General features: G+C 34.6%; 1 protein-coding gene across 1 annotated transcript in view; it reads left to right on the top strand.

Annotated features, from left to right (window-relative positions):
* Nucleotides 1–23,147, top strand: part of LOC6037005 — a 195,965-nt gene that overhangs the window by 89,838 nt on the left and 82,980 nt on the right.

Genomic DNA, 23,147 nt, shown 5'->3' on the forward strand with positions numbered 1-23,147 from the left:
GCGTGTGTGCGGCTGTGAATAGAACAAAAGATTTGTTACAAAATGGAGTCTGCTAATCACGTGATCGGTATGAAGAGATGGGTTTTCACAAAAATTTCAATATGCGCTTAATCGAGGAATCTCCGTGCAATAGCTGTTTAAGATCGCTAACTACAGACTATCTACGGTTCTCCCAGGTCACTTAATACTCACGTCTGTTCACTCTGGACTAATTAAATCCGTTTGAACCTCTCCGCCTAAAATCTGCAACCACAAATTGCGTTAAATTAAAAATCACTGCACGACGCGTTCCGCGTTTTCAACGTTTTCACTCGTCGCCACTTTTAATATTTTTACTCACTCGCGTAAACTTCTTATAAGTTTAAATAGGGATTAGGAAAAAGTTTTAAGACTCGGATTTAGGATTAAGTTAAATATCGAATTATACTGTCTCCGTACTCGCTGACGGTTAGATTCGAATGAATCTTTTATTAAATAAAAATGGCTTTTTATACATGCACGATCTCGCACGATCGTTCCCGATCTCACTCGATCGTTGCAAGTTCATCCCGATCATATTCAATCGGTTTTACCGAACACGGTTAATAATTATTGATAATTTTATCTGGACACTACAGTCAGTAAGTAATCACTGATTTTCATAAATTGGAAAATCGATTACATTTTCTAAATTATACTTTTGACCAGTACTGTATAAACGTATTTCACAGATTTTTTTTTTGCTTAAATCTCAATAACAGATTTGGTTGAAATAACAAACCCTTTAAATTTTTGCAATCGTTCTCGAAAATAAGAAACGCTTTTCTTAGTTATATTTATGCGCAGAATCGCCATAAATTTTTATTAATTTTATAGATTCCTGAGATATTTCAGTTAAAACTTGTTTCTTCTTTTACCATCACAAAATCTTTTTGTACATTTTTTAGCCATTCTAGACAATTTGATGACTCAGTGCTCTCTTATGCTAACTAGATAGGAAAACACGCAAGCTTAGTGCAAGAGAGCACAGAGGCACTGAATTGTAGAGCTTGTCAAAACGATCATTTTTGAAAAACGAATTTTGGTCAATTGTATCAAAAGTTATGGCGGATTAAAATACTCATTTTTTCAAATCAAGATAAAATGAGTTAGACAAAAAAAGCTCTCCGAGATATTTGCATTTTCATCACCTTTTTAATTTATTAAAATTTATAAATGGCGTATTTTTTGTCGTATTTTGGCTATTTTTTAGATTAAAATGACTTATTTTCATTCCTTTGGGACAGAAGTGGTTGTTTTGATGAGCTCTACAAAAAAGCTCTAATAACTTTCCGTTTGAAAATAAAGCGTTGTGCCCTTCAGTTGCACAGAATGGCTTCCCTACAACTTTTCTGAAGACATCAAAGCGCTTTCTCGTCGTCCTGCTAAAATAAAAGTTCTGAACCACCCTAAATTTTGGACCACCCTAATGTCCACCATACCAAAAGATTTGCCCCGACGGGAAATTGGACGCTCTATTTAGTAGTCAAAAACCCGCAACTTTTGCCGTCGAGTTACTATTCGTTTGAAAAATGTGTTTCTCGAAAAAAAAACTGAAATCTCACTCATTTTTACGATTTTTTAAAATTGCTTCCATGAGTGATATTTCTCTGATCTCTCAAAAGAGAATTTTCATAGGGGGACACTCATATTAAAAAACTGAAAAAATATTAGTGTTTTACAAAGCTGTGCTAAAACACTGAACTACTAAAATATTAAACTACTAAAATACTAAAATATTAAAATACTAAAATATTAAACTACTAAAATACTAAAATATTAAAATACTAAAATACTAAAATACTAAAATACTAAAATACTAAAATACTAAAATACTAAAATACTAAAATACTAATATACTAAAATACTAAAATACTAAAATACTAAAATACTAAAATACTAAAATACTAAAATACTAAAATACTAATATACTAAAATACTAAAATACTAAAATACTAAAATACTAAAATACTAAAATACTAAAATACTAAAATACTAAAATACTAAAATACTAAAATACTAAAATACTAAAATACTAAAATACTAAAATACTAAAATACTAAAATACTAAAATACTAAAATACTAAAATACTAAAATACTAAAATACTAAAATACTAAAATACTAAAATACTAAAATACTAAAATACTAAAATACTAAAATACTAAAATACTAAAATACTAAAATACTAAAATACTAAAATACTAAAATACTAAAATACTAAAATACTAAAATGCTAAAATTCTAAAATACTAAAATACTAAAATACTAAAATACTAAAATACTAAAATACTAAAATACTAAAATACTAAAATACTAAAACACTAAAATACTAAATTACTTAAATACTAAAATACTAAAATACTAAAATACTAAAATACTAAAAGACTTCCTTGACCTGAGGCAAAGTGTATACACTAACAGGCTATCGTTATCAATAAGCAAACAAATTACAAAAAAAAAATCGATGTATTAAAATATAACGTACAGTCATCCCACATATTCGGAACACCCACAAATTCGGAACACTTTTGTGATAATTTGTCAATAGTATGCCAAATGCAGCTTTTCTCTCGACCGTACTATTTTTAGGATCTTTATTTGGACATTTTCTTGCTATTTCACTAGCAAAAGTAGTACTTTTTGAACAAAAATTTCATTTCAAGACTATTTTATTCTGAGCAGCAAAACACTGCCTCCAAATTGCCTGTTCCATGATTGTGGGATGTTATTGTGCCTCCCACAATTGTGGAACACCTGAATTTAACTGATATTTTCACAAAAAAAGTTATCAGACCATGTATAAACATCACTAAGCTAGAGTTTCACTGGTTGCAGTGTGTGAAGTCATTATTATGTTACAAATATTTACTCCTGGAGGATCCAAAGTTTGTTTACATCCGTAAGAAAAAAGTGTTCCGAATTTGTGGATTTCAAGGGTCAAAGTTTTTCTTCTAAAACCTGATATAAAAGTTAAAATTTGCAGTTGTTCGATACAGCATTCGAAAGATCGCAAGAAAAGCTTTCAAATGAAGGTATAAGCGAATCATTAGGTTCAATTATCGATTTGCTATGATTTTATGAACATTGGCCGATCTGTAAACTGTTCCGAATATGAGGGATGACTGTAGCACAGGTAAAAAAGGGCTTAGATCAGAAAATATATAAGATTGCCTAAAAAAATACTAAAAATGCTGCTCAATTTTCAGCCCATTTGGTTGAAAACTTGCTTGCCGGTATCAGGAACAAGATTTAAAGGTATTTAACTCGTATACAGCTTTTTTTCAAGTATGTCACTGTTTTATACTGTATTATACCCAACATCAGTGGCGTGTAGACCAGATCTTTGCGCAACTTTTGCTATAAATTACATTGAATTTTTGAGCTTTCTGAGGCCCTGTACAAGGCTTCAAATAAATACCAGTTTTTTTTTAATTATTTCTCTCTTTTTTTTATTTTTTGATCTCATCGTTTGTAATTTTTCTCATGTTTCAATGCCCAAATTCATTATTCATACGTGAAAATCCAACATGAAAGATATCCAACGCAGCTTAAGAACCTAAGAACGTTATCCAACAAACGAACAAACACTTTTCCGCAATCATTCGCATGTTTTACCTTTATTAAGCCTTCAACGATGCGCTGCTGGTGCGGCTTCTGGGTTGTGATATGAATCAGGGTATCTCTTTGAGCTTTGAGAAACTCACCAAAGAGAACTTTCAGTAATTGAGAGGCACAAATTGTTCAGAACGAGCCGTTGGAAACTTTCGTCCTAGCAAAGGCGGGATAAATGAGACCAACCTTCGCTCCAAAGCGTTTGCAAAAGATGGCTTGGTAGATTATTAAACTAAAAGGGGAACATTTTCAAAGAGAACCACCTCACTGGGAATGTGACGAACTGTAAGAGTGGAAAAATCAGCATCCATTTCACGATTCCGTCGTTCCGAGTCGAGCAAATTGCTGTGCCAATGTGCGTGCTCCGAAAAAGTCCTTGCTGCTATGACGGCATCGGCCTCTTCTTCTAGAGAGGGCCCAACGAAGAATATGTTGAGCCCAAGCCAAAAATTAGTATGACAGATGGAAATCCGCCGGGACGACATCGACTCGGCTTGATGGTGATGACGACTGTTGGGTGCACGGAAAGACTGGTCAGACGGCATTTTTTCCACAATTTTTTTTGTTGGGCAAATTGAAACAATGATTTGAATTTTGGAAATTTCAGCCAAAATATTAGCTGATTCAACAAAAAACTTTACTCAACACAAAAAATACTCACCTGCCAGACCAGCATCAACCAGTCTTTCCGTGTAGATACTAAAAGTTGCGAAAAGTCGAAAGCATACACGATGGTGCGTTGGATTTGGATCCTTTTTGGGGGAAGGTTCCACCTAGTTATAGCTATACCACCGCAGCTCAGACAACCAGACGCCACCCAGGGCTTTTCAGGCTTACCTTTTTTTGTTGCTGGCTTCGAACGATGTGTTCAGGCCTTGCTCTGTATCTCTCTCTCTTTATTCACGTGCCAGTGTTTACGCAGATTATGATAAATTTGGCTAGAGTCCTTGAAATTTTCATGAACCACACTCGCACATGGACCGTTTGTGCGCTAATTTGTGGTGTGTGAGCGAAAGCCGTAGAGTCGAGGAGGGACAGGATAGAAAAGGACGATGATTTCGGAACACGGTGAAAGAGACGCCCCCTGTGTCATTGTCAGTTTATGGTTTTTTGGGTACGACGAGACAAATAAAGTTCACTTGTGCGTGGTAAAAGCGATAATTATGTCACCGGATGGATGGATGTGGTTTTTGGGAAAATTTCGTTCGTTTGGCTGAATAGTTGATTTTGGAATTGACAACGTTATTTATGCTTTCATAAAGCAAAATTGCTTAGTTTTTATCGTATATAAATCAAATATTTATGTTTTTTTTAGCTTTGTTTTACTCTTTTTGTCCTAAAACCTATTGAATTAGATAAATTCTTTTTTAGTATCCACAGGTCTCGACAAATCGGAACTTCAAATAATCTAATCACGATTTTTTTTCGATGTCTTAATTGTTATTGTTGAGCTTAAGTATGACTTCTAAACTACTCTAAAGTGATTTTTTTTTAGATTCAGCATGGCAACCAAAATGGCCATGATGAAGTATTGAAAAAATGCATTAGTATTTTTCAAGGCAATTCACCATTCAAAATTGACTAAAATGGAGTTGAAGAATTAGAATTGAATTGAAATAAAAAAGTGGAGAAGTAGGAAAATAATGAAAAATGTTTTTTTTGTAAATGATTTAATATATAATCGAATTTCGGATAATCGAGGCTTCGGATAATCGAGTCTGGACTGTACTCTGAAAAATATAGGAAAATGTTTTGAATATCTCAAATAATTTGAATTTTCTAGATGTTTTAGATAGCCACCAAACATCCAAGATTTTTTTTTTTTTAATTTTGGTCCCTGATAAGGCGTCATCCATAAAGTATGTCACGCAAAAATCGGTCAAAATTAACCCCCCCCCCTCCCCCTATGTCACACTTTGTCACGCAAGTTCAAACCCCCCGCAAAAAGTACGTCACATTTTGCCAGACCCCCCCCCCCCTTGTTGTCGACGGAATTTTTTGAAGTTTTTATTTATTTTTTTTCTTTAAACTCTCATAGTTTTGATTTTTATTGCAAATTTGAACAAGAAAAAAAAGTAGGTTGTCACACTCAATTATTACTTTTTTTAGAATTAACATTGCGATATAAAGAAAACAGTTTTGTACCTTATAACAATAAGAAGTCTTGGTATAACATTCAACAATAAAAATAAATTGAAAACTGTTTTCACAGCTTTGTATCTAATATTTCAAACCATTTATAGTATTTTTCTTATAAACACCCTGCTTTCAAAGCATTTTTTTTGTATCGAGCCAGAATTGGCAAAATATGAAAGTTCCAGCTGAATAAAAATTAAAATTGTGACCATAAAAAGTTATAGAAAAGTGCTTCACATTTAATTGTGCACAATTCGAATTATTATTATGAATTCATAAAAAAAATCTAGTGTGACGTCACAGTCTCGAAAACCCCCCCTCCCCCCTTCGTCACATCTTGTCACACCTACGGAAACCCCCTCTCCCCCCCCTAAGAGCGTACGTACTTTATGGATGACGCCTAATGAGTTGGATATCAATAACTCAACTGTAAAGAATCGTGAGACATATCTTTTTCGAGAAAAAAAAAATAAGAATTTAATTAAAGAATCGATTTTTCGAGATAAATTTAAAAGCTTTTCTAGCATGAAATTGCCCCAATGGCAATTTTTCACTAAGAACATCACAGTTAAAAAATATCATGATGATATTTCATCTAGAAATGAATACATCTTCTATGTCAGAAAACAAAATTTTACCTCTGATAATGTGTAAATTTGCCTTATCTGAACTAGAGGAACAAAACAGATCAAAATTATATATAAAAAAATCGTAACTAAGCCGTTGCATCGCATCAAAAAGTGGTCAAAGACAAACTTGTAGGAAATTGAACGAGCTTTCTTAGAAATTATACTGAAAGAAAAATACACGTCACTTCTATGAAATTTTTCAATTTTTAAGTTGAAAAGTTAAATTTCAATGTGATGTCACGACTTCTTTTCGTTCAAAATTGTTGAGGATATAGCCTAATATGTTACAAAAAGACTCACGAAAAATGCCGGATGGTATGTCTTTTCTAAAAAAAAAAAAAAAAATTAAAAAAATCATTTACTGAAAGTTTTTTTTTTAAAGGGGTCTAAATGTCAAAAATTTCAAAAACCGATAGAGAGAATCGATTTTCCAGACAATTTTACATAAAAGTTTCCATATTGACCATTGTTCTATGTCCAATCAATCCTCAATCAAGATACATCAATTTTAACAAATAAAATGTTGAAAAAATTGGTTCTTTGGTGGTTTTTGGCAATTTCTATATGATAGACTTGATTTTTCAGTTCCGAAAATATTTTATCCGGGAAGCTCATCCAATTTCCCATAAGTTTGCCAAACTACAAAAATGCATTATCAAATATGATGTAATGCAGGATTACGTAATCCCAAATTACAATAAATCGTAAATACGATCGCAGAAGAATAATGTAATACTGGATTACAGAAACGAATACCAAACTAAACTCAAGCAAAACAATAGGAACGAGCAGGATAGAATCAGTTTGTTTGGTTTCGTAATCGCTGATAAAAATTTCGATACGGATCTATTTTAGACCTATGATCCTTTCTTGATGAGGGGACCAAAAAACGAAAAATCATGTGTGTGTGTGTGTGTGTGCAACCAACCAAACGGGACCACGCGGCCGCTTCTTACAAATTGAGTTGTTTCCATGTATTTTTTATGGCTTAGTGGTTAGCATTTTTGCTTACCAATCCAAAGAACGGGGGATCGAACCCCGACTCGAGCGACTTTGATTTTTCGTTCATGTTCAGAGTTTCAAGATTTATATTTCCTATACTTTCTCGTTTGGAGCAGATGGGAATCGAACCCAGGACCATTCGCTTACAAAGCGAACACCGTAACCAGTCAGCCACGGCCGCTCCACCAAAAAACGAAAAATCATATGTCAGCAAAACTGGAAGACTTTAGGAAACTTTTTGGCCTAAAATAAATTCAGCATCGGCGTCATTTATTCTGAAAAATACCCCCTCCTAAAACTGGACCTTTCGTAACTCATTCTCCTAATTAGGTTAAAACTAGTTCCGATGATCCCTCAAATCAATATCGCTAGCAAAAATCACGTCCCCGCCACCAAACGACGGCGTCACGATTTAATTAGTCTACAAATATGCACGCAAAACGCAACGAATAATCTCTCGCAAATATAGTGTATGCACCGTCACTTCTATATTACCGATTGCACAAAATATATTCGAGTACGTGTGTGGGTGGGTGGAAGTGGTCCCGTTCCATTTGGCTGCCAATCCGATTATAGCCAATAATTGCACAACCGAGCGGGGAAACCGCGCGCACACAAGGTTGGGGCGCCCTTTTTAGAGTCTTTTTTGCTTTGTGGAAAGCGCATGTAATTTTTTCTAGTGAAGGGCTGACGAGATTTCTTGGAATAGTCGACAAAATCAACAAAGGTCCTATTTTAGACTTATTGTGATTTTTTTTTTTGGTTTTACAAAATGCATTTTTTTTTAGGGTAAAAACGATATTTAGATTTGAATAGTTTACGTAATTTTTAATGGTTCTAATTCATAGAATTTCGCTTGACAAACAAGTGAAAGTAAGTATCACGGCATCAAAGAAATGCCGTAAACCTGTCAAAGAAGTGCAAGAACAGAAGTAAAACGCCGCCAACGTGAAAAATGTTGTACCCAATTGACAAGTAAGGTTTCTCTTTCAATGCCAATGCCTTCCATGCAACTCTGCAATAATCCCCGCTCGGAAACTAGAACAACCCCGGAGGGAAGCGCTACATGTTTGTGCAAAGTGGGTGCGTTATTTTTATTAAGCCGCATTGGTGACATTCCGGGCTCAGCTTTCCTTCCACGCACCCCTCCCTTTTGAACTCGGAAAGGATTCAAGTGTGACATTTCTCGAATTATTGCCATTTCCAATTCTCACTTTTCACAGGCGTTGATCCTGATGACTGGCTTTTCCAAACAAAAATCGAATTTGCTGAATAAGTTAGGATACGCACTCTGATTGCGCCAGATTGGATTTGTTTGCACAATTTTCCAATTTCCCATCGGGCATGATTGGCAACAGTTTGGGTGTGTGCCACGTGTGCCGGCTTTGGTGAACGATACCAACGACCATGCTGTCAAACACTTGGATTTTAACTTGAGTCAATATTTATCATTACGTCTGCTCTATTTTGTATCTTTGTGTTGTTATCATTGCCCCCAGGGTTATTTCCAACTATTCAAATCGATTCGATGCTTGGCTAGCTCAATTGCAAACAAATTTAGTGAACATTTATTTACCATCAGACGATAATTAAATCAAATCAATTCGATCAATATTTAAGCAAAAATCAACCCAACAAAAAAAACTAAACTCAAGCTCGTCACTTTACATTATGTAATCGTCGCAAAACGAAGTCCAACCTAGAAATCCCACCGGACATTTAATTATGCTCAAATCTGATACAAGCAAAATCAATTAAATCCTTATCGATTGAACTGGCAGCACTCTCAAACAGATTGAAACTTCCAACTACTGGTGGTCCTCCAGTCCTTTATCGGTGCTAGGAGAAGTCAAAGACCATACGTCCTCGAATGGTGTCACCGGAAAGACTCGATGTGGCCAACGTTCGTCAGCTGGGAAATCCGTTTGCCACTTGGAGTTCTCACCAGAGCAGTGGTCCTGTCTGATGCTGCTGGTCCTCGGTATTTCACATGTGACATCTCCCAGTAATTCCGAAAAACCAATTTCAATGACATCCTTTGGCAGTGGCAGTGCTGCTCCCCGGGACCTGTGATGGCTGGTCTTCTTCCGGGGTTGGCAGTTAATAATTCATATGAAACATTTTGCTCCTTTCATTAAGGTTTTATTCAACTCGGTGTTGAGTTGGTCAGAGTTGAATGGGGAGAAAATCTGTGCAGCGACGATGTGCGATTTAATTTGAAAAAGTGCATTTTTTATGACTTTTTCTATTTTTGCCTTCTTCACCTTACTGAGGAAAGGCTATAAAATCACTCGAAAAACGAACTTCTTAATTTGACCTCCTAGACCCACCTTCACGTATACTTATCGACTCAGAATCAAATTCTGAGCAAATGTCTGTGTGTGTGGTGGGATGTTGATCAAAAAAATTTGCACTGGATTATCTCGACACTGGCTGAACCGGATTGGGCCGTTTTGGTCTCATTCGATCCGTCTTGGGGTCCCATAAGTCGCTATTGAAAATTATAAAGTTTAGTTAAGTACTTCAAAAGTTATGCTAAAAAAACGATTTAAACAAAAGTCCGGAAGATTGTAAAAAGAGTGGTTTTTGTAAGAAACCCCGTCATGTTATACATTTTTAGAAAGGTAATTAAAAGACCTTTTCAACGAGTTCAATAGATTGCAGATCTGACAACCCTATCAAAAGTTATAAGCACATAAGTGTTATTTATGAACTTTTTAGAGGCCGGATCTCAGATAATTTGATAAAAACGTTGTCCGGATCTATCATGCGACCTGTCGTTGGATAGGTAATCAAAATACCTTTCCAACAAGTTCAACAGATTGCAGATCTGACAACGCTATCAATATATAGCATTAGGGTGTAATATGGTTGTATGGAAAAAAATAAAGTTGTCCAAATTTAGCGAGCACAACCATTTTTCAGTTCCTTTTGGGGTCCTAAACAACTCCCCAAAGTTTGGGAACGATTGGTTTAGTCCTCACTTTGCGCAAAGCGATTCAATTTTCCATATAAATTTGTATGGGAAAAACCATTTTTTTGGATTTTGATATTTATAAAATCCACGTTTCACGCTGTACTAAAACCGGATTCATATTCAGATGCTCTGGAAGGTGCTCTACAACTTTCCCGAAGAGAGTATGGTGCTAACTTGCTCCTATAAAAAGATACAGCTTGTTCAAAACTCGTCTAAAACGTGTTTTTTGCTCGAAAATCACGTTTTAGACGAGTTTTGAGGACGCTGTATCTTCTTTCAGGGACAAGCTAGCACCATACTCTCTTCGGGAAAGTTGTAGAGCACATTCCAGAGCATCCGAATATGAATCCGGTTTTAGTACAGCGTGAAACCTGGATTTTATAAATATCAAAATCCAAAAAAATGTTTTTTTCCATACAAATTTATATGGAAAATTGAATCGCTTTGCGCAAAGTGAGGACTAAACCAATCGTTCCCAAACTTTGGGGAGTTGTTTAGGACCCCAAAAGGAACTGAAAAATTGCTGTGCTGGAAAATCGATTTTGATATTACACCCTAATATAGCATATAAGCACCTAAGTTTTATTTATGAACTTTTCAGAAGCCGGATCACAGATAAATTGATAAAACGTTGTCCGAATCTATCATGCGACCTGTCGTTGGATAGACCACCAAAAAAACTTTCCAACGAGTTTAATAGATTGAAGATCTGACGACCCTATCAAAAGTTATAAGCACTTAAGTGTTATTTATGAACTTTTTAAAAGCCGGATCTCAGATAATTCGATGAAAACGTTGTCCAGATCTATCATGCGACCTGTCGTTGGATAGGCCATCAAAAAAACTTTCCAACGAGTTTAATAGATTGCAGATCTGACAACCCTATCAAAAGTTATAAGCACTTAAGTGTTATTTATGAACTATTCAGAAGCCGGATCTCAGATAATTCGATGAAAACGTTGTCCGAATCTATCATGCGACCTGTCGTTGGATAGGTAATCAAAATACCTTTCCAACAAGTTCAACAGATTGCAGATCTGACAACGCTATCAATATATAGCATATGAGCAATTCTCTACAAAACCGGCCGATTTCGACCATTTTTATTTTTTGTATTTTTTTATTTGGCTCAAACTTTGTGGGGGCCTTCCCTATGACCAAAGAAGCCATTTTGCATCATTAGTTTGTCCATATATATTTCCATACAAATTTGGCAGCTGTTCATACAAAAATGGTACGTAAATATTCGAAAATCTGTAACTTTTGAAGGAATTTTTTGATCAATTTGGTGTCTTCGGCAAAGTTGTAGGTATTGTTAAGGACTATTTAGAAAAAATAGGTACACGGAAAAAAATTTCCCGATTTTTTATTAACTTTTTCACAAAAACTCAAATTCCCAAAATACGTATTTTTGATTTTCGAGATTTTTGATATGTTTTAGGGGACAAAATCCGCAACTTTTGAGCTATAGAGAAACATGGTCAAAAATCTGCCGCCGAGTTATGATTTTTGAAAAACTGGTGATTTTGGAAAAAATCGAAATTTCATACATATTTTTTTGACCTCATTTTTATGCAAAATTGAATTTGCAATCGAAAATTACTTTACCGATTTTTGATAAAGGGCCCGTTTTCAAGATATAGCCACCGAAAGTTTGATTTGAGCGAAATATTTGCAGTTTTTCGATTTTTAAAAATAGTGACCATGAGTGACCATCTCTAAAAATATTTTTTTTGAAAAGTTCAGAAAATTTGCTATAAAATTGTCTAAGAGACATCGAAGATTGGACCTCTGGTTGTTGAGATACAGCGGCTTAAAGAAAAAAAAACACAAAAATTGAAGTTTTCTAAGTCTCACCAAAACAGCCCACGATTTTCTAATGACGATATCTCAGCAACTAATGGTTCAATGTTCAATGTTAATACATGAAACATTCGTGAAATTTTCCGATCTCTTCGAAAAAAATATTTTGAAAATTTTTAAATCAAGACTAACATTTCAAATGGGCATAATATTCAATGTTTGGCCCTTTTAAAATGTTAGTCTTGATTTAAGAATTTTCAAAATATTTTTTTTCGAAAAGATCGGAAAATTTCACGAATGTTTCATGTATTAACATTGAAAATTGAACCATTAGTTGCTGAGATATCGTCATTAGAAAATCGTGGGCTGTTTGGGTGAGACATAGAAAACTTCAATTTTCGTGTTTTTTTTTTTCTTTAAGCCGCTGTATATCAACAACCAGAGGTCCAATCTTCGATGTCTCTTAGACAATTTTATAGAAAATTTTCTGAACTTTTCAAAAAAAATATTTTTAGAGATGGTCACTCATGGTCACTATTTTTAAAAATCGAAAAACTGCAAATATTTCGCTCAAATCAAACTTTCGGTGGCTATATCTTGAAAACGGGGCCCTTTATCAAAAAATCTGTAAAGTAATTTTCAATTGCAAATTCAATTTTGCATAAAAAAATGAGGTCAATGTTTCTCTATAGCTCAAAAGTTGCGGATTTTTGTCCCCTAAAACATATAAAAAAATCTCGAAAATCAAAAAATACGTATTTTGGGAATTTGAGTTTTTGTGAAAAAAAAGTTAATAAAAAAATCGGAAATTTTTTTTTCCGTGTACCTATTTTTTTCTAAATAGTCCTTAACAATACCTACAACTTTGCCGAAGACACCAAATTGATCAAAAAATTCCTTCAAAAGTTACAGATTTTCGAATATTTACGTACCATTTTTGTATGAACAGCTGCCAAATTTGTATGGAAATTTATATGGACAAACTAATGATGCAAAATGGCTTCTTTGGTCATAGGGAAGGCCCCCACAAAGCTTGAGCCAAATCAAAAAATACAAATAAAATCCATTTCCGGTTTTGGTAGAGAATTGCTCATATAAGCACCTAAGTTTTATTTATGAACTTTTCAGAAGCCGGATCACAGATAAATTGATAAAACGTTGTCCGAATCTATCATGCGACCTGTCGTTGGATAGATAATCAAAAGAAATTTTCAACGAGTTCAAAAGATTGCAGATCTGACAACCCTGTCAAAAGTTATAGCATCAAGTTGATAGAACACTGAAAGGTCCGCCCTTTTGTATCTATTTTGGATAGCATTACCCTCTAAATGTGAGGAAGGCACCAACCACCTAAGGGTGGATTAAGTAACGTTTTTTAGTTCAAAATAGTTTTGCTCAAAGAAAATTTCTATTTTTGTTAAATTTCAAGAGCTCAAGTAAACTCAAAACTTCAATATTCTTTTTTTTTTTGCAAATGCCAATGACCCAAAATCTTGGACGTCAACACCGCACTTTCTTACAGCTTAAAGCTCAAATTGCGTAAAAACCTCTACGCATCGTCGTTTACCAATCCTTCGTCCTTGGGTCCTTCCGGTGCTGCTGCTGCTTCCTGCGGCCAAACAAAAACAGACACACAAATAAATGGCACCTCGCCGGGTGAAATATGCCCAATTAATGAGAAAGTTATGTGGCCGCGGCTTCCACCTTCCAGAAGGAGCGAGGAGGAAGCGGTTGCCCCCATCGAAACAGAAGGCAAAACTTTTGTACGACATCCGAGGACCGTAAAGCCGCGCGCTGCGTAGCAGGTTCCACAGGCCGTGCCAATTGCCGGTGAACGAATGAAAAAAAAGTGTGCTAAAACTATAAATAACGGTTGCGAAAAAAAAGAAAAAGGACAGAATTATTTTCCTGGCGCGCAGTTAATGGCGTGCGAGAATGAAACTAACACACAGGATGGCAGTTTGCTGGTTTATTCAGCAGAATTAAATTGCTTTCATGACCTGTGGCCACTGAAATATGGCGTTGCTGGGCCCCGGTGAAAGTGGGATTTATTGGTGCGTTCGAGTTCATTGGATGGGACGTTTTTTTAGAACTTTTTAACGAAAACAAAGTGTGGAAATGGATCATAAAAACAATTTTGAATTTACGTTTGCTACAAAAAAACAACCTTGTTACAAATTTTCAAAACACACAAACTTGCGTTTCTTAAGTTTATTTGTCCACGAAATTTACACGTAATAAAAACAGTATGATCAAAAGGTTCGCCAACTCCAAAGAATGGGTAAAATCAACAAACATGGCTTCTGTAATCTTCTTTTCGGATACTTTCCTTCTGCCGTTTATGGTTCAATTAATTGCGGCAATTTCCAAATTCATGGTTAGCAGCAGCAGCAGCGCACATTCATAAGTTTCCTAAGCTCCGGCTTTTACGCACAAGTGAAATTCATTCTTGGCATGCCATTAGTGCTTAGGGATTAGGGTGGTTAACTTTCGGTTTTTGGATAAAAAAGATTAGCAGAGCACTCTTAAAAAAATAATAAGTCCTTCAATCAACTTTTTTTTTATTCCCGAAATGCGCTTTTTTTACTTTTGAAATTTTCTGATATGTTTATAGGACTCAAAAGACATCTGTGCAAAATCAGTTAATATTTTCAATTATCATTCTTAAAAGCTAAATCTAATTTGCATTCGAAAAGAACTTTACTGAATTTTTGATGAAGTGTACCATTTGAGAGTTAAATTTTAATATTAAATTATAATTTTCGGAAATTTCAAAGTTTTTCGTTTTCTTTTATATAGTCCCATTATGAGACTTTGAAAATCGGACAAGGGACCATCCATAAACCATGTGGACACTTTTTTGGGAATCTGTTACCCCCCTCCCCCCTCGTGGACAATGCTCCATACAAAAAAAAAACTCCATACTCCAACTCCATACAACCCCCCCCCCCCCCCCCCCCTAAAGTGTCCACGTGGTTCATGGATGGTCCCCAATTAGTCTCAAAGAATTCGAATCGATGATAACAAGTTTTTCTTAGTGTTATCTAATTACCTGAAATTTTCAACAGAAAATATCTCGAAAACTATTGGTTCGATTTTCCTAGTTAAAAATGAAACTTTCCTGAAATTTGTGATCTCTTCAGGAAAAAAAATATTGAAGCGACCAGAAAATTTCACAAAAGTTAATTTTTTTATCATTTTGGGTAAAATTGCGATGAATAATTAATTATTTAATAAATGTAATTGTCTGTTCTGATATTTTGTAAAACATTGTTACACTCTCAAAAATAACCCTGCAAAGTTTTTCTAATCACGATATTTTAAAATGAAAATTTTGGTTCTAAATGAAAAAAAAAATACCTTTCTGGGTCATTTCCCTTAAAATAACACATGAATGTTGTTACAGTTAACTAACGAAAAATGCCAGAATTCTCCAATTTGTGTATTTTTTTGATGAATTGGAAGTTTTTTTCTCTATATTCTGAGAACGCCAACCAATCAGGCGTCCAATTTTACTTAAAAATCTCTTTGATATCAAATTCCCAAACCATCACCATTTCTAGCTGCAAATTATTGAGAAACACGTAATTTTTCGAATGATCAAAAATGGAAGGGGTCGTACCGCCACTCAATCACGAGATATAAAAAAAAATGGAGCTCAGATTCGTGATCAGGGACAAAAATTACTCCTTATGACAAAGTTTCACGCAAATCGTAGAGTGGTCTGGGCAACTTTTTCCGATTTCGTGTAAGTTTGCGAAAAATTACCCAAACATTCTTCAAAAATATGTTTTTGACGTTGGTTTCTTTCAAGAACTATTTTTAAAATGTAAAAAACGAAACAAAATCGCAAATAAACACAGCCAAAAAATATCACGGTAATATTACATCTGGAAGAAAAAAAAAGTAATTTACCTCTGAAAATGTGTAATTTTTCTTTTCTATTGTTATGTCACTTTTTCTATCTAAATTGTGTTAAATCACTTCAAAAATGAAGTAATAATCAACCTTCCAAAATTATAGCTTCCAAATTTACACAATTTACAATACGGTGGAGAACGGTACAATTAATAAAAATAAAAAATAGTACTTTTTTATTGCAAATTTCTGTTTAAAAAAATGGTTTTGAAAAATTGTCGGTTTTTCGATACTTAAAAAAACGCTATTTTTCAAGAAATCATATTCCTTGAACAAAATTGCACCATCATGCACTATGGCTCAAAGATGTCTCTTTTAGGGACCATCCATAAACCACGTGGACAATTGTCCATACAAAAAAAAAAAATGTACGGTAGTTTCAAGCAATAACCAGCTAAGTGTATAAGGCCTTTTGCTTTATTTCATGAAATTATAGGTAAAAAATCATTTTTTTACCAATTTTTGATCTTTAAAAAGCATTGGAAAGAAAAACTCTTAACGTTTTAGAATATTTTGGGGTTGGATGTTTGACTTGTTTTATGTGACTTTGCCAATGTTTTTAAAAATGTAATTTTTCTAGGGGTCAACTTTGGCTGTGTTTTTGACCTTCATTTCCTATATTTTAAGAAAAAAGAAGTATGCAGTAATTTTTGTGTCGCAGACTATGTCTCTGCGCATTTTTTTTACAATTTAAATGATAATGGTGCCATTCTATAGCTGAAAATGTGAAAACAAGCAAAAAATTGAAAAAGTGACTTAAAAACATGAAAAAATAGATAGGCAAAATGTAATGATAGTAGGTGGTAGAGTAGGTCAAATACTACCAAAAACAAACATAAACTTAACAAGATAAATGCAAATTAAAATATTAAAAATGAAACAAGAAAAACATAAAACAAGAGAAGTAAAGTTTTCGTAGAACAAAAGTTACTCAAAATGAAATCCTTAACACGGGAAAAATAAAAAAAATTGGGCGGTATAGGGTTAAAGCAATGCAACTCAATCAAAAATTTCAACCAAATTTGTTCAACACCCTACCGGAGAGAAAAACAAGCATGTAACACTAGGGTGTAATATCAAAATCGATTTTCCAGCACAGCAATTTTTCAGTTCCTTTTGGGGTCCTAAACAAATCCCCAAAGTTTGGGAACGATTGGTTTAGTCCTCACTTTGCGCAAAGCGATTCAATTTTCCATATAAATTTGTATGGGAAAACCATTTTTTTGGATTTTGATATTTATAAAATCCACGTTTCACGCTGTACTAAAACCGGATTCATATTCGGATGCTCTGGAAGGTGCTCTAAAACTTTCCCGAAGAGAGTATGGTGCTAGCTTGTCCCTGAAAGAAGATACAGCGCCCTCAAAACTCGTCTAAAACGTGATTTTCGAGCAAAAAACACATTTTAGACGAGTTTTGAACACGCTGTATCTTTTTTTTAGGGGCAAGTTAGCACCATACTCTCTTCGGGAAATTTGTAGAGCACCTTCCAGGGCATCCGAATATGAATCCGGTTTTAGTACAGCGTGAAACGTGGATTTTATAAATATCAACATCCAAAAAAATGGTGTTTCCCATACAAATTTATATGGAAAATTAAATCGCTTTGCGCAAAGTGAGGACTAAACCAATCGTTCCCAAACTTTGGGGATTTGTATAGGACCCCAAAAGGAACTGAAAAATTGCTGTGCTCGCTAAATTTGGACAACTTTATTTTTTTCCATACAACCATATTACACCCTAATGTAACACACTCATTTGGCCAGTTCTCCGGCCGATCACACGTCATTAATTTGGCTGACAGAGAAAAATATACACGGACCGCACCGAAACTCACGCATGCCGACCGTATGTTGTTGAAGCGGCGGCGGAACACTGGAAAAACTCTACACACACGCGGAAAAGCGTGACTATTTACATCGCTCAGACCCAATGTTCTGCCAGGAAGACAAGCAAGGAGGAAGGAGGTGATAAAGTATTTATTTGTTTCTTTGACAGTTTGCTGGCAGACTCCCGGCAGACGGTTTGTTTTGATAAATGGATTTAGTTTGTAACGGAAAATAAATTCAATCTATACTGGCGAGGTGGAATTTTTGGTGAGGCAAAAAAGTGTGCAACACTGCTGGCCACCGCCTTGATGAGGATTTATGCACCGGAATGAATCAACCGGTGGTTCTGGTTGGCCGGGTTCTCCTCCCCCGAACCACAGTCGGAAGTTGATCGTGACGTAAGGGTATCGGGTTTTGCTGGGTCGAGCGCGAGGGTGTTAAATAATACGAGAAATGAAAAGGTGCTCATGCGGTCAGTGGAAAATTAATATTCCGTTTTTAATTGAGGGGTAACATATACCCTGGTAAAGAGTCCCCGAGTCCTTTGCATGTCGCACATGACTATGTTACGACGGTGTGAACTCACATGCGAGTTCAAATAACATGGACTTGAAACGTCGTAATGTTGGTTTTGACGGAATTAATCGCGATCGTAATCTGGACTAATTACGAATTCCGCTGTGCGAACGCGCCATGGTGTGTCCTTTGGGTGGTTACGCTCACGCCCAGTGGTCCTTGGGTGGGAAAACACTGATAACTTGGTAATTTAAATGATTAATACGCCCAGTTCATTCATTTCAGCGGTTTTGTTTGATCACGCTTAACGCCGGTTTTATTCATTAAATCTCATTTTAGGAACGAGCTTTAATCAACATTATTGATTAAGGTTGTTTGTTCAGTTTAAATAATCGAGTTGTGGATGGTGCTCATAATTTAATTAAAGCAAATTTAATGATGATTTTGAACAACACTTTTTCTCTTTAGGACAATTTTGGTATTGCCATTTTATTCAAATTCAACATTGTAGTTTCCCTTTAACTCATTAATAAATCCCAAACCAAATCCCACCAAACCACAGGAAAATAATTTCCATAATCACTGACCGCAACCAGGGGGATCATCTGAATAATTCCCACTGAAATTAATAAATTTCCCTTTCTCACACCTCACCCCAGCCCGGCTGACAGGTGATGAGTTTTTCCTCGCGGAGATTCTTCATTCATTCTCACTATTCACACATTTTCCACTACTCTGCTGAAAGAGATATGTCTCTATCCGTTGAGCACACAAATCTCAGTCATGCTTTTCTTCTGCTTCCTCCGTTCTACTGCTTTGATCGAGTTATAGAACATGCAGCTGATACAGTCGTCGTCTTTCTCTATACTATTCACCATTCACAGTCGCGTAGCGTTTCCTTCTTTTGAAGTGTGAAGGCCCACGTGGACAAAAAGTGCACGTGAGCTGCACGGATAGAGGCAACCTTCGGTGGGTACGGTTTTTGAGTTGATCGTTTACTACACAGTAAAACAAATCATGGTAATATTACCTGTCAGAAAAAATTTGTAATTTTACCTTTAAACTGTGTAAATTTGCCGCTATTGCTGTTCCAGTTTTTTTTACACTTTTTAAGGCTAAATTCTGGTAATATTACATAATAAAAGAGGATTATTTTTAAATTTATGGGAGCACTAATATTTTTTTACGATTTCTGTTTCACTATTTTTTTACGTTTTTTTTTTTAATTTTATATTGATTCATATTCTATGTATTTTTCACAATCATATTACTCTTTACGCAATCTACGAAAATCATCAACTAAATTCCAATTTTGTTAAAAAATATTAATGCCGAATATCCGTCCTCCTCGAAAAACTACTGTTCAGTACCGAGCTCCGGAAAAGAACAAAAAAAAAAAATACTCCAAGTTACCGCACTTTAATGAAGCCGTTAAAGCCAACTAGAGAGATTAAGCCGCTTCTCATCCGCAATTTGTATTCCGGTGAGCATCATCATCCACAGCGTCGGGGCCTTGTTCCAGTGAGAATATATGGGCAGCATAATTTTCAGCTTCCTTTTACCCTCGGAATGTTTATGCTTTACGCGTCAACTCCGGAGTGCTGTTGAGGTAGCTACCGTCTCTTGCTTGTACCAATTCGATGATAACGCCGAGCATCACTTCGAGGGTGGAAATGTCATGGTCCTTAAAATTAGAGGGGAAACATTTCTATCCTCACTTCTCTGCTTGCGCTCTTCGCTCTTCCTCACAGATGGGCCGAAATTGTAATGAAAATGTAAAGAGCGACACTTTATGCTGATGGCAATTTAGGATAGCGCACCATCTATCACTAACTTTACGACCTCGTCGTCGTCGTCGTCGTTGTCAATAAAACGCTTCAAGTTCCGGCACCGTGGAACCGCAATTCATCCGGGAGCGGTTTAGATTGAGTCCGTATCAGCGTGAGGCATCGAATCAGTACCGCAAGTGGAAATTGGAAATCCTCTAGTTTTTGGGATGCTGGGAAGATTTCTAGCCCGGGATCATGACCTTGAAGAGCATGCCAGACTGTTGTGATGTTTATTTTGGTTTTCCGAACGGCTCATAAGACGTGTTTGTTTGGATTGTTTAGGTTTCCCCTCTTGGCTTTGTCTTTGGAAAGTTTGTCGTTCTTTTGTAGGGAGGGTATTGTGGCGGAAATGGAATGGTGTTTGACATAGATATCTGGGAAATGACAACAAACATGACATAATGTTGTGTGTTTGCTGGTATCGTTAGCAGAATGTAATTGAGAATGGTGTAAACATGTGAAACTTCCACAATCAAACATTAAGCTTTGAACTTTTGGATGCCTTTTGACGGGTTTTATAAACAAACTTGATCGAAATATAATTGTTGAAAAAAATGTTTTTCAATGCATTCTGAAATTGACTGTATGGGAAGTATAATTTTCACTTCTGGTCTAATTCTGGAACGTTGAGAATAATATGTATTATGGAAAGCAATATTAACATTTGCATAACAATCTATCCTATCCTACGATACCACACTGATTCGGAAACCAACGTAGTAAAACAAAAATAAATGTCAATTACTTCATTATTATTATTTTTTTCATTTGTTTTCGTTTCTTTTAAAATAATAAAAATATGTTTAAAATTGTATAACTCTTCTATAACCTTCGTTTTCCGTCAATCTCTTGTTATTTTTTTTCTAAAACTAATTCTACGATCTTTTAAAAAAAGTTTATGATTTTTAGTCCATTTATTTAGTCGTTTTTTATGTCTATTGTAAATTTGTAAATTCAAAATTTATGATAGTGTTCAATCTGTCCTATGAATTCAATTCCGAAATAAGTTTCTCACATATTAAAAACCGAACTATGCGGGATTCATCCCTTTATATGTCGAAAAGTACACCATGTACTTCCAAGTGCTGCGCAAAATCAAACTTTTTCGCTGTATCTCGCCAATAGTTCATTTTAGTTTGAGGTCTTCATTGATTATTATGTTAAATTGTCCGGGGAACACGATGGTCATAAAATAAAACAAATAAAATGATAAGGAATTGGTCAAAACTGAATTTTAATACTTAAAATGTTAAAATATAATATTAGTGGGCATTTAAGGGTTTAAACTTTATTTTTATCAAATTCTTTGGACAATTTTCTATAAAATGCAACCTGTAGAAAAACTTTTGCTCAAATAGTTGCAAAGTTATGATTAAAACAATTTTTTTTTAGAAGATCGTCAAAAAAGAGGGCGGTGCCGAAAATAGAGGGATGGTCCAATCAGCACCAAACTTGGGATTTCTGTTAACTATCGATAGATGAACTTTCCCTCCAAGTTTGGTCCAAATTGGTGAAGGTCGAGTCCAAAAGTGTACTCAGTTGACCCTATACGTTTCATGACTTTAAATTCAATAAATATATCATATTTAATTACAAATTTGTCGAATTAAGATGATATTTTTGCTTATTTTTTAATTTTCTTGATTGATTCCGGTTAAAACAGGAACAGAACATTACAATTAGTACACCGGTTTCGAAATTTATTGCTCTAAAATCTCCTGTAATCAGACTTTAAGTCACTAAAAGCGACTTTAAGATAATTTGTAAAATATTTTTTAAATAAAACCCATGAACTTGTATAAAATTTTACAATGACTGGTATAATTTTATTTTTTGTCACTTTTTTTAGATATATTAAAAGATTTTTTAAGCTTTTCTAGCTATGGCATATAAAAAATAACAAATGTATTTGCACATTGTATTAGAAATTGTGGTGCATTTAAAATTCAAAGCACAACAAAGAGCAACAAAAATAATGTGTTTTATCTTTGTTTAGATTGAAGTGTAGATTATTTCCAATTTATAGTGCTGCTAATTCTATAATTTTAAGCTTGAAAAACATTAGAAATTAAATGAAAACATAAATTTTAAGACTGTTTCAAAAATATTTTTCCCGGTAAATTCAAAATCCGGAAAAATTGGACCCCTAGTTTAAGAAAACGAGCATTTTCATAAATTCATTGATATTTTGCAATTATTTGTCCATATTTAGTCAAATCACCGTTAAAACAACACAATACAACAACAGTACTACTTTTCGATAATAGTGCTGAAAAGTAGCACCGATTTCAGTGTTGAAAAGTAGAATTTTTCAGCCCTTGTATCGAAAAGTATTATAGTAAAGGCCGTTTAGTCCCCAAAATAAATAAAAATTGCAGTAAAATGTTAAATGTTATCGTAACACCATCAAATTAAACGAAATAATAACATAGTTTGACAATGATATATTTTAATTGATTTAATTTTAGTTTTGCTAAAAAAAAATCTGAACTCCTCGATTTTGGAACTGTTTTTATTTTTGTGAAAGCTGGTACAAAAAAAAATCAGGCCAATTTTCAAAACTTTGATTCAAAAAGAATAACAAAATGCTTTATACTTTTTTCCAGTTATGTAACTGTAAAAAAGTATAAAAATTTTCCAAAATGCCAATGAATTCTAGAGAATTTGTTTTTTCCGAAGATTCTATTCCATTTTCCGATTGGTAGTCACGAAATTATTTTTTTTTCAAAAAGTCTTAAAGTGCCCTGTTTGATCAAAGATACAAAAATAAAATTTATACAATTTAAATATTAATAGTTTACAATCAATTGAACAAGTTTTCAATGCACCCGTAAATCGACTTGGTGTTCAGAGAAAAACGCTCATAAAGTTTGACA

Source organism: Culex quinquefasciatus, chromosome 2, assembly GCF_015732765.1.
Source record: "Culex quinquefasciatus strain JHB chromosome 2, VPISU_Cqui_1.0_pri_paternal, whole genome shotgun sequence".
Lineage (NCBI taxonomy): Eukaryota > Metazoa > Arthropoda > Insecta > Diptera > Culicidae > Culex > Culex quinquefasciatus.